Here is a 12,127-nt window from a genome sequence, read left to right on the forward strand (position 1 = left end):
TTCAACTGGGGGGGAGGAGAGGAGCAGTGAGGGGGAGAGGTTGGGCTGCCCCACTCCGGGCCTGCTGATGGTAACAGCAGTTACCCTGCCTCGCTTTGTGAGGCACTGCAGCATTGCCCAGTATTTCTCCTTAGCAAATCAAGTACCTTGCAGCCATCCTCCACGCTGCTCTACATGGCATGGTCTGCTCTCCTGCTACAGACAACTTCCATAATGCTGTCATTGCTCTGTCTTACTTTATCTAACTTGACATAAATGCTGCCCTCTACCCGCAATTGCCAGTCACTTCCCGTAGTGTGTGCCAGTCATTAAATGTGTGGGGTAAACAGTTGGAAGGACTTGGTTGCCATCAGTAAAGGAGACGTTAATGGGGTTGTGCGCTTTCATATTCCAGGCTGTTTAAAAAGCTATAGGAATACAGAAGAATAGCAGTCAGCATACCGTACCCTTTTGAATCATGTGAAAAGTATGTTCAAATATTCAAAGTTTCATTTTTGTATCTTTTAAACTGGCGGTGGGATCTATTGGTACTACATGTTCTTTGGTTATTTGAAAGAAACTGCGTTGTTGTTTTTCCAGGAATGAGAGGTCTCTCCCGAGGTTTTGTTTTGTTTGACGAAGTTGTCTTTTTTGTAGAGTTGATGTGATGGATTGACGTATGGCGACGGTCGAAGGCCTGCCTTTTTTTTTATTTTTTATCACGCACCTCAGAAAGTGTGCTCTGCTAATCGGGCAGGTGTGCACCCGTTCAATGTTTGCCCTGGTGGCAATACCATGCGCGACTACAATGCATCACTTTAGAATTGCTGCAAGGCCTGCTCTTCAAAACGCCAAGCAGTTTAAAGGTGCGCACATGTAGAATATCGAGTTGCACTCAATACATCACGCTGCGGTTTGTTTTGCGGTTTTATATTAGATGTTGGGTCTCCCTGGGAAGCAATACCGCGCCGTGGGGGCACTCGACAGCTGGAGGCCTGCGAGGACTATTGCTTCGGAATCATTACTAATTTAACGCCCCTCTCCTTCCTCCTGCAGCCCATTTGTACATGCCTAGAGATCACAGTTGGCTTCCTCACGTTACTTATTGATGCCCCTGCTTAGATGTTTTAAAGTCTAACGAGCTTGCAGGATACTTGTGTCATTACTATGATTGCGTATTGAATGATTGCAGCAAACGTGCCTGACAAATTACTTTTCACTTAATAACTAATTTAGCAACATGAAAAAAAAAGTATTTATCAAATGGTATTTATTGTGCTAGAAGCGATGGTGGCATGTGTTTAAATTGCTACAGAGTTAACATATTTCAATAATAAAACCAGTAATATTAAGTCATGTGCGTGATAATGCATGCATAATAACATAGTGTTGCCCTTGTGTGTTTCCCACCATTGTGTTGATATTTTAATTTAATTATTGATTATGACAGTTTCATTCTGTTAAACACTCACGTGGGCCTGTTGAAATATTTACTCACTCCGTGGCGGCTTTTCACATTTCTCTGCCCTGCTCCCCCTCCTGTGGCGTGTGCTCCTACACACATGTAGAGCTTTGAAAGGAGGGCCACCATCACACACTCCTTGATGTAAACAAGTGCACATTTGTATCAGGGGAAAAAGAGGTAAACAATTGCCTATGTGGGGATAATGTATTATGCACTCCGGTTTACTTTGCTGAACGCTTTTCACCAAACACTGTTATTCTGTAAGGCACGCCATTTCCAAAATAGTGATGGCCTGAAGGGTGTGCTGGGAAAGTAAGAGCCCTAAATCCAATTATGGGGACTGTCTTGCTTCTGCAATTCTTCCTGGATTTGTCAAAAGATCCGTTTTACAGTTTCTGTCATTGGGGGCCTTATCAAAGATTTTGATTAACCTGCTCCCATTGGGTTACTCCCCTGTGGAACCAATCTCACTGCAAGTAACACCCTGTCCTAAGTAGCCATCCTATCGAACTGTGTTCAGATTGCTGTATTACCTTTCTTGGCCCCTTATGTCTAACCAAGAAGCCAATGGCAGAATTCTCACGTTTTACCTCCAAATTGGTGGGCACTCATGTGAAGCTCTCATGCAAAAAGACGCTGTGCATGCAAAGTCACCTAAAAAATCCAGGATATGCAAGGTGAGATTCATAGTGTCAGCTGAGAATGGGATAGAGCTGCCTTGCACTAAACACCTTGAGGAATCCACCAATGGACGCAAGATTGACCATCAGGGGGGAACGCATAGATGTAGTCCAGAACACCCATAGTCCCTTCTGATTACCCATGTTGTCCTGTTTTTTTTCAGCCACAACATGCACTCTCCCACCACCTCACTTCTGTTTATATACAAAAATAATATTGTTGTATTACACCAAACTTGGTGCTTAATATCTGAGCACCTAGAGGTGTTCCTTACCTTTGCATCATCTGCCAAAATATTACCCAATGTTTGTTGGTTATTTGGGCACACAATTTGTGTTTCACAGATGCTGCACTGAAGGACAATTGGACAATTGAGTTGAATTGTTCTTTCTCTTCAGTTCAGGATATCGACCTATAGTTTTCTTCATGTCACGAGATAATAATTGTGAATCTGTACAATTATTTTGTGAGTTGGGACATTTCTTCCTTATTAAATCTAATATTTATTTGCACATTAGAATTCAACTCTGTAGGGAATCACCCTCTCCTTCCCTGTGGCAATTTTGCTGCTGACATTGGTAGGGAACTGTGGTTATCAATAGAGGCTGAGAACATGGCGGCCAGAAAAGCTGCCTTTTGTTCTCTTCCAATGGACAGATTTCTAATGCTGGATTTTAGCTACTGAGCCTATTACCAGGGCTTCTGAATAGTTAAAGGGATGGTCTAGTAAAAAAATGTATTTAAAAAATAGATAGGTCACATAAAAAAAAATATACTAGCATCCTCCGTTTTAAAACTTCCTATGTAAAATTTTGAGCTATTCAAGCTCAAAATTCGAAAAAGCAAGCACAGGGGCGCCGCCATTTTGTGAAATGGAGGCCCTCCTGTGCTGGCTTTTGCTTTTGCGGCACTAATGAAGGAAAAGCCAGCCAGCTGTAGTAAACAAAGTCTACCGCTGGGTGGCTTTCCCTTCATTAGTGCCGGGACTCGGAGGACGCGGACCGGAGACCAGAGCAGGAAAGCTGCAGCTGAATCTTGGTAAGTGCTATTTATTTTTTTTACAAAAAATAAGCACTAGCTGCGGTTTTTTTTCTAAGTTTTCCGGGCTGGAGGAGCCCGGAAAACTTAGAAATAAAACCGCAGCTTTAAAAACGTTGTATTTATGTTTGCGGTCGCTTTTGAAGCGACCGCAAACATAAATAAAACGTTATTGTGTTGGAAAACGCTGCGGTTTTAAAACCGCAGCGTTTTCCAACACAACCGTGTTGTGTCTGCCTGAATCTGCTTTACCATTTGGGGCTCTCGGGCTCACCACGGGGAGCCCGACACAACGCGGCATTGCGGAAAACAACCGCGTTGTGTCTGCCTGAATCTGCTTTTCCATTTGGGGCTCTCGGGCTCCCCACGGGGAGCCCGAGAGCCCCAAATGGAAAAGCAGATTTAGGCAGACAGCGCAGCATTTAGCATTTCCCATTTGAGGCTCTCAATTGGAGAGCACAACACTATTTTTAATTTGTGAACCTGAGGTTAATATATACACATGGTGACAGTGGCAATTAATAGTGGAAGAGTTTCATGTTGCTGTAAAAGAGAACTCCAAAGTTACGAGCCATGGGTTAAGGGGTGAGGAGCTCAAGCGTAAATTAATGAGAGAAGTGTGAGTGGGTTTGAAGTTGGAGGCGGATGTATGTTAGTATATCATAGACTAAAAGCTCGAATTGCAGAATACTGAGGCCCACTCTGACGCATTTTGCAATTCAAGCTTTTCTTCTTTAATTGTTTTGTCCCCCCCCCATTGTCTCTTTTATCTGGGGGACACCCCTGCAGTCCCTGCTCACCTACCTCAGTATTTTTGGATTCAGTATTTTATACCTATGCCGAATGCGGCAATACGGTATGTACAACCTTTTGGATATGACCTTTTCGGTCGATGCCATTGGAGGCAGGTGGAGAAGGACCAGTCAGAGAGATATGTCTAGTACAGTGTCCATGAAACCAAAAACATAAAGAAATGGCAATAGGGTCAGATAATCCACACTGGTAATTGCAGCAAAACACTCAAGAAGGCTTATGACATAGGAGAGATGTGAATGGTGAGGAGTGATAAGTGACTAGCTAGTGAGAGAGGGAGGCAGACTGAGACAGGAAAAGAGAGAGCGAGAGGGAGATTGATATGGAACCTCATCCCCACCAATCATCATCTCATAAGCTTTTTTATTCCGTGACACACACCAGCTTGAAAAAGCACTGCCATCCGCCCGAGCGGCGTGTATTGTGTGGAACAGAAAGCTGCTTTTACCATCCTGAACGTTCGTTTTTTACCCATTTCAACAGACCTGCACTGCGAGCTGAGACGGGGCTCTTGCAGGTGCAGGCACTCGCACCTGAGGAGGCGGGGCCTGCGCTAATCACGTGACCAATCACGTGACACACACCAGCTTGAAAAGGCACTGCCATCCACCCTTGCGGCGATAAGCCCAGTGGAGACAAGCCCGCTGGCTGTTGTGCGGCTGTTTGGCGCTGGTGGCGCGATTATCGGTTGGGAAACTGTGGAGGTTTTATCTCTTTGATCCCTTCCGAAAATACACATTCTTCTTCTGCCTTGGTGTAAGGGTGAACACTCGTCAGCTCACAGGTAACTAAGTTACGTGCTACTTCAACTTGCAAAATGTCAAGCCTTTTATTACCCTCCTTGCTTAAGTTTGATCTTAGTTCCGAGTCTGAGAAACTATGTATAACTTAACTGCAGGGATGCCAAGTGTGTTGGACAAAGTTATGTTTGGTAATAATTCTTGCACAACGCCAACTGGTGCAATGGTAAAACATTCCTTGAACACTCCGGTTACCGATCTGGCACCCAAATCATGTGACAAGTCCAAAAGCCTTACGCAAACCTAAAAAAAAAAACATCATCTTAACGCCGATCAAAAAAACGCCTGTTCCTAATCGTGACATTCGCAATTTTTATGAGAAGATCACAAGTGTTTCTAATCGAAGTGATGACCTGACTCTAATGCCTAAGGCTAATGACCTCATTACTTCTCAAATGTCTATCGATGTGTCACAGAAAGTAGCAATGCCGCCTAGTGTTCCTAATGTTTCAAATCTAGGTATTACTATCTCTGATTCAACTATACTCGCCATAGCACAGTCCCCTCAAAAAATTAAGAAATGTCCTCAAACCATCCCAGTGGTAGTAGAGGAGTCCTTGAATGAAGACAAAATATCTAGTCATGATGATTGTCCCATGTCTTGTAATGAAACACGTATGAATGATTCTGTGGTGTGCATAGCGAATGAGGAAATAATAGAAGTGGTCCCTAAAGAGGTCCCGTTATTAGATACATCAGTCCATGTAGATGGTCGAGAACTGGAAAGCTCAAGAGCGTCAGTCCTGATGGATTACAATTGACCAGGCTCTATGGACTCAACAAGACATGGTGAGGACATATCCTTTTTACAACCTACGCCACGCCAATGTCAATCCACCAGGAAATCTTGTGAACACTCGGCCAATCCTGCTCTTCTGGAGATTACCCTTGGAGCCATAAATACTACTATATCCAGTCTGTTCAAACTGTATGAGTCTCTAGACCATAACATTACTAGTTATGCCTCCAAGTTGGATCTAATTGGGAATGGGCTGAAAAATGGTTCTCACCCTGCTTCCAATACATCTAAAATGGAAAATGTCATGCAAAGATTGTCTATTCTAGAGGCTCATTGCTTGTCTAGTCAAACTGTTGAAATTCATGCTGGCTCAAGTATTGCGCAGAGACTCGTAGTATTGGAGTCTCTTCGCAACCCACCTGTCATGTAGAGAGAACTGCCACCCAAGATCAGTGTGGTGTTAAAACTGCCAATAGAGTTGCACAAAAAAACCCTCATAAAATGACACTAAGTAAAAAAAAGAAAACGGTGCAAAATAAATTGCCTTTAGGAAATATGAATGTCCTACCTAAGCCTAATTCACAGCAAGGAAATGCCGCTGTTATGAATCCGATAAACTCCGATTGCACTATACCAGTGTTAATAGAGGTAACTCGAGAAACCTTATCTAATAATATAGCATTGCACACAGGTGTACATGAACCAATAAGATCTGTCCCCACTCCAGCTAATCACTCAGAGACACAGGAGTTGACCCTGGGCTACGCGCCTTTAGATAATCTCCTTGAATTGTTGTCCCACAGTCCAAATATAGATACACTAGGTCAGCTCCAAAAGCCCGCAGAATCCTTGACACACATACATTCAAGATTGATGGTAGTTGGTGTTGGGAAGCCTTCCACATCAACTGCTGTTCCACAACAAGGCTTTGAAAATCGGCTGAGTACTCTTAAAGCTGCAGTTGATTCCTATCTCTTTAAAAGATTGACGGAGGTGTTACCAGAAACGACTCCCGTCAATCTAAAGTCCCTTCGACCTAAAACAGTACACTTTATCAATGAACAGACTAATGTCCCATTTAAAGACTCAAAAATGACAAACTCTAAGACTTTCACAGCCTCAACATCTGGTGGCTGCTCTGGGAATAGGGCCACTCAAAACTCTCAAAAAAATACTGACACTCAGAAAACATTGTCTAAAGTTCATACAAGTGACAAGAAAGACTCTAATGCCCAGAGATTTAAAATTTATCACACCTTGATTTTGAAATGCCGTGATGGGGCTTTTCCAAAATATGATCTATGTCGTGCTAGTGCGCTAAATATTTTTGGCGATGTCGAGGGATTGCTTCTAGTGATATAGATCAAATTGAATTCCTCTGTGATAGAAATCTATCTGTTGTCCGTTTATGGGTTAAATCGGGAGTAGTCCGTAACTCATTATGGAATGCGAGAATGGAACTGTTTAATATGGGTTTTTTATTGGCCAAGGACCCAGCCCGGCAGAACCCTTCTGAGTCTGATAATATAGAGGCAATCACAACCCTCACAGTAGAGCCAGCTTGTGTATGCCATTTCTGTGTCAATGAAAATAGCCACAATTTAGTATCATCCTCGATGCCTGACACTAATTTATAACCACGAATGGGAGCTATAAGTATGGAAATTTCACTTGCCAGTTGGAATACGCGGGGCTCTTCTCATCTTCAATGGACTACAAATGATTACCTGAATAACTATGATATCGTAGTCTTACAAGAAACATGGATGTTACATGCCCCCATATGGGACGACCATGACCTTGTTCTATTACCAGCTGAATCCTCTGGCAAAGGAGGTACTACTTCTGGATTGTTAGTGGCACTGAAATCCAGCAGGGGACTTGGAATTTCTGCATGGAAATCCCCCAATAAGTTCATTCAACTAGTCAAGATCACCATTGGCCTTGAAACGTACGCCCTGATTAATCTTTATTGAAATCCAGTTGGCATTCTTGAGGAAATATTTTACAGTACCCTGTCGAATCTTTTTGAAATAATTGCTACAGATAAAGAAATTTCCGGTATATTGGTAATTGGTGAATTGAATCTCTCATGCCTTGAAACTACTAAAAAGGGTTTAAATTCTGATAGTCAAAGATGGACGCTATTCATTAATGATCTTAATTTAATGATGGCTAATGGTGCTATTCTTGGCGATATTCCCCCGATGAACACTTGGGAGAAAGAAAATTCCAAGTCCACTATTGATTATATCTTCATGAGCAATAATATTTTTATGAATACCACCAAATTTGCTGTTGTTAAGCAAGTACAAAGTGACCACCATTTATTATCTCTCTTTTGGACTATTGAAAATCAAATTTTTCCCGCCACCAAGCAATGGTATAGACAAGCTCTTACTGTTAATAATGGTAAGAATCATTTTAGCTGGTCTTATGATAAACGCTCAGCCCTGAATACTGCTATTCTGAACAGTCATAGGACGAACAATGTTGAATCATATGTTGATGTCTTAAATACATTTAAGAATATTCACCTAGTGAAACATAAGACCTCTATGACTCATACCCATGGATTTGACTTGGCCCTTCATGAGCGAAAAAAGGCATATAGGAAAGAGATTAGATGCCTCCGCAAATTACCCATGGCTGATCAGACTAAAGCCATTAAATCAGCTAATTGTCACTATCGCAATTGGGTACGAACAAGGAAGGCAACGCTATTTCAGATTGATGGTGAAACATTTTTGACAGCTTGTTACAAAAAGAATTCTGCCCAGGTATGGGAATTATTAAACAAATGCAATGCTGGCTCTCAAGTGAATTCTCAAATTAATGCAGTGTCAGAAGCGCAATGGATTAACCATTTCACTGAACTGTATGCTTATAGCTAAATGAGCAACTATAATCATAATAGGAGAATGGTTAGCAGCTGGCGTTTGAAGTGTTTAGTAGCAATAGTCGGGGACTTTATTAAGAGGTCATCCTCCTCAACGGCAGCAGGCCCTGATGGCCTCTCGAATTACATGTTTAAAAAAAACGTAAATGAGTGGGCGAATATCTTAAATAATGCCTTTCATCACATTATGCAAACTAAAACCATTCCTAATTTGTGGCGTTCATCTATAATTGTACCAATATATAAAAAGGGTGACCGTAAGGACCCCAAAAGCTATCGGCCAATTGCATTGCTAGATGCGCCGGGAAAAATCTTTTCTAGGATGGTTTTAAGAGAATTTAATGAATGGACAACAAAGGCTGGCCTCCGCGATCCTGCCCAAACTGGGTTTGTCGCGGGTTTGGGGACTGCGGTAAATCTGATCACTTTGAACGCCATCAGGCACCAAGCTCAAACCAAGAGATGCCCACTTTATTTTGCATTTGTGGACTTACACTCTGCATTTGATTCCGTTTCCAGACCAAAACTTATGGCTAAATTAATTCAGGCTGATTGTCCTCCTACTTTAACTGACATTATTTTTTTACTTCATTCTCAAACAAAGGTATTTATAAGACTGAATGTGGAAGGGCTACTTTCAAATGTTATCGTTACAAATAGAGGCTTAAAACAGGGATGCATTTTGGCATCAGCTCTGTTTAACTTTTTTATTAATGATGTGCGATGGATTTTTACCAAGCTTGTAGCTGACGCACCAAAGTTAAATGGTGTGAAAATTAATGCTCTATGGTACGCAGACGATCTTGTCCTGGTCTAGAAGACACCAAGCAGATTGCATAATCTGTTAAACTCACTCTGCTCATATTTTCTAGAAAATTAATTGGTTGTTAATAGTACCAAGACGCAAATTGTCACATATGTCCCTAAGGGTGTGCGAAGACATAGAATGGTGTGGCAAATAGAAAACACTGTTTTACAAATAGTTCCAAATTACATTTACTTAGGCCTCATTTTTGATGGCCGTCCTTCCGACCATGCGCAACTACGTAAAATAGAACAGAAGTTATCCACTGCCATATATCAAACTAGAATAATCATCTCTAAGTATGGCAAATTTTCATTAAAGCCCGCTATTATATACTGGAGTCAGAACGTAGTTACTACAATACTATATGGTCTGGAGACATATTGTACAATTCCATTGACTTTTTTGAATTCATTAGAGGCTAAATTGTGGCTTGCTACTTTACATTTACCACAATGCATCCCAGGAGTGCTCATTCACTATGAACTTGGGTTAATCTCACTAACTGCAATGTATAATTAGCGTCTATGTGCCTTGTTTCGGAAATGCTTGCTGTCCTCAAGTAACAATACTACACTAGCTAAAGTTGCCAGTTATTTACTTAAAACTTCCGACAAATTTCCGAAACAATGGTCAAACAACATCTTTGCTGTTATGCTGCACGCTGACATTTCTCTTGAGACCCTCTTATTCAATCCAGACCGGGCTAAAGAAAAAATGTATCTAATGGATTGGATTGATACGAGGGACAGCTGTTTGCAATATAAGGATTTTGATGCCTCAGTACTTGGTCCTAAAAGCTATAGAGAAATGGCTTCAAATTTAAATCTAGCTCCGTCAGCGGCCTCAAGAAATGCCATATTGCGTTTCCGATTTAATATCTGGCCTTCTCACGAGATTAAAGCCAGAAGGAAACTGATATCTTTTGATGATAGATGGTGTCATTTTTGTAAAGATGATAAAGTCGTTGAGGCACTGCAACATGTAATTATTGATTGTCCTGTAAGTGACTCCAATCAAGCAATCCCACTAAGTCAGTGCCTTGTCTGGGATGCCATATATATATATATATATATATATATATATATATAATCACACTTCTATAATAAATTAATACTTGATACCACACTTATGAATATAATGTTGATCAACAATGGGTAATCTGACACTAGCACACTTCTTTACAATCAATGAGGAGTTGGTATAGGATGGATAAGGCAGCGAAAATACTTTTATGGTTTCAAGGGAAAAGCAATGAGGAATAAAATGCAGTACGGAAATAACTTGATATGATTTTAGCAAAAGATAATATAATCACTTTTTCTCTGGCAATTCACCCCCCTCCTATGTAATGTAAGAAATGGAAGGAGAGCACACAGTCGTCAAGAATCCCAAAAAAATGCAATACGAAACGCAGTTCCCCCCTAGCAAGCTTAGAGAAAAACAGGTATGATTTTAAAACACATGCCCAGAATGCTTTGAATGTGGTGGCAATGAAGTGAAATGATGCTAAAAATGCTTTTAATTCCCTCTAGAGGTTCAGGGTGGGTGATATCTAGTTTATATTAGTTCAGGCTCACTTTAGCAATGCTCTGTGAGTAACTAGCAGGTTAAAACAAATTGTAGCAAAGGAAAGCAAGGAGCTGCTGATTTTTACACGTGGCTGAAATTGTGCAAAATATCAAATCGCGGCAAATTAGTTGCACGCGTCGAACGTAATTACGAAGGCACTATAAGGAGTAGGAAGTTCTAGGTTTGTTGGAAAGCTTAGATTCTAATTTCGGTCCTAGGACAAATGGTTCCAGAAATACGGACGATTTTGTGAAGGTAGTTTTTCGGATTTGAAATTTAAAAGTTCAAAATGACAGGTGACAGTTTTCAGCTTTAAAAAGGACAGAATGACACACACGATTCCTATGAGGTCGTTCTAAATAGGTTAAAATAGTTTTAATTAGATTATTTTAAACTAAGAGATTAGTTTTGCACAGTGAGTACTCACACTATATTTTTTAAATAAGCCGTCAAGGTCTGGTCAGGTTGGACGGGACTTCTGCTAGCGGTTCTTCACAGCGGTCTGGTCTCTGGTTCTGCTCTCTGCACTGCACAGTTCTGGTCTCTCTGGATCTCTGGTCTCTCTGGTCTCTCTGGTCTCTCTGGTCTCTCTGGTCTCCCTGGTCTCTCTGTTCTCTCTGGATCTCTGGTCTCTCTGGATCTCTGGTCTCTCTGGATCTCTGGTCTCTGGAGATTGATGGATTTGACATCTGGAGTCTCCTAGCAAAGCGTACCGCAAGAAAGTGGAAAGTGAATGTCCCTACCTGTCCTGCACTGTCTGCTTTTATGTGTTTAGAAAGTGGGTGTGTGCGTGGCATAACTGAGCCTGCCCCTCTCTACTTCTCATTGGCCCAATTCTCCCCTCTCCCATTATTGGGGGAAGGAAATGGATTGTCATCATGATGAGGTCTGTTTATGGGTCAGAGGATCCTCCCCTGGTCAATTTGCCCACAAATCCATATTTGATTCACATATATATTTATCAGATACACAAGGGGTTGACATTACATGTACATATTACAGATGAATTCAGACAGGTCTCTGTTCAAGCCCCATTTTCCTGCGAGCTTGGATTCAGAAATGACAACATTTTGCGCTTTTTGGTCGGTTTACCAATATCGGACATTTACCAAACATTACACAAATGTGCACAAGGAGTATAGACATTAATTGATGAAGTGTCAGATTTTTAACATGCAGACATTTGGAGTAAGACCCTATTTTCCGCTAGCAACCCCCCAGAATACACCACAGGGTCCTAACACCTCTTAAAATGTGCACAGAAAAATCCCAAGAATAATGATATTATTTATATAATTTTGACCAGTCCGCACTATGAGTTATTTATCTTTTTAAA

General features: G+C 41.3%; 1 protein-coding gene across 2 annotated transcripts in view; it reads left to right on the plus strand.

The window, feature by feature from the left end:
• DPP10 (dipeptidyl peptidase like 10) overlaps positions 1-12,127 on the plus strand; it is a 1,813,461-nt gene that overhangs the window by 7,357 nt on the left and 1,793,977 nt on the right. The gene's annotated exons all lie outside the window — the stretch shown is intronic.

The sequence above is a fragment of the Ambystoma mexicanum genome, chromosome 9, assembly GCF_040938575.1.
Source record: "Ambystoma mexicanum isolate Mex_15411 chromosome 9, UKY_AmexF1_1, whole genome shotgun sequence".
Classification (NCBI taxonomy): domain Eukaryota; kingdom Metazoa; phylum Chordata; class Amphibia; order Caudata; family Ambystomatidae; genus Ambystoma; species Ambystoma mexicanum.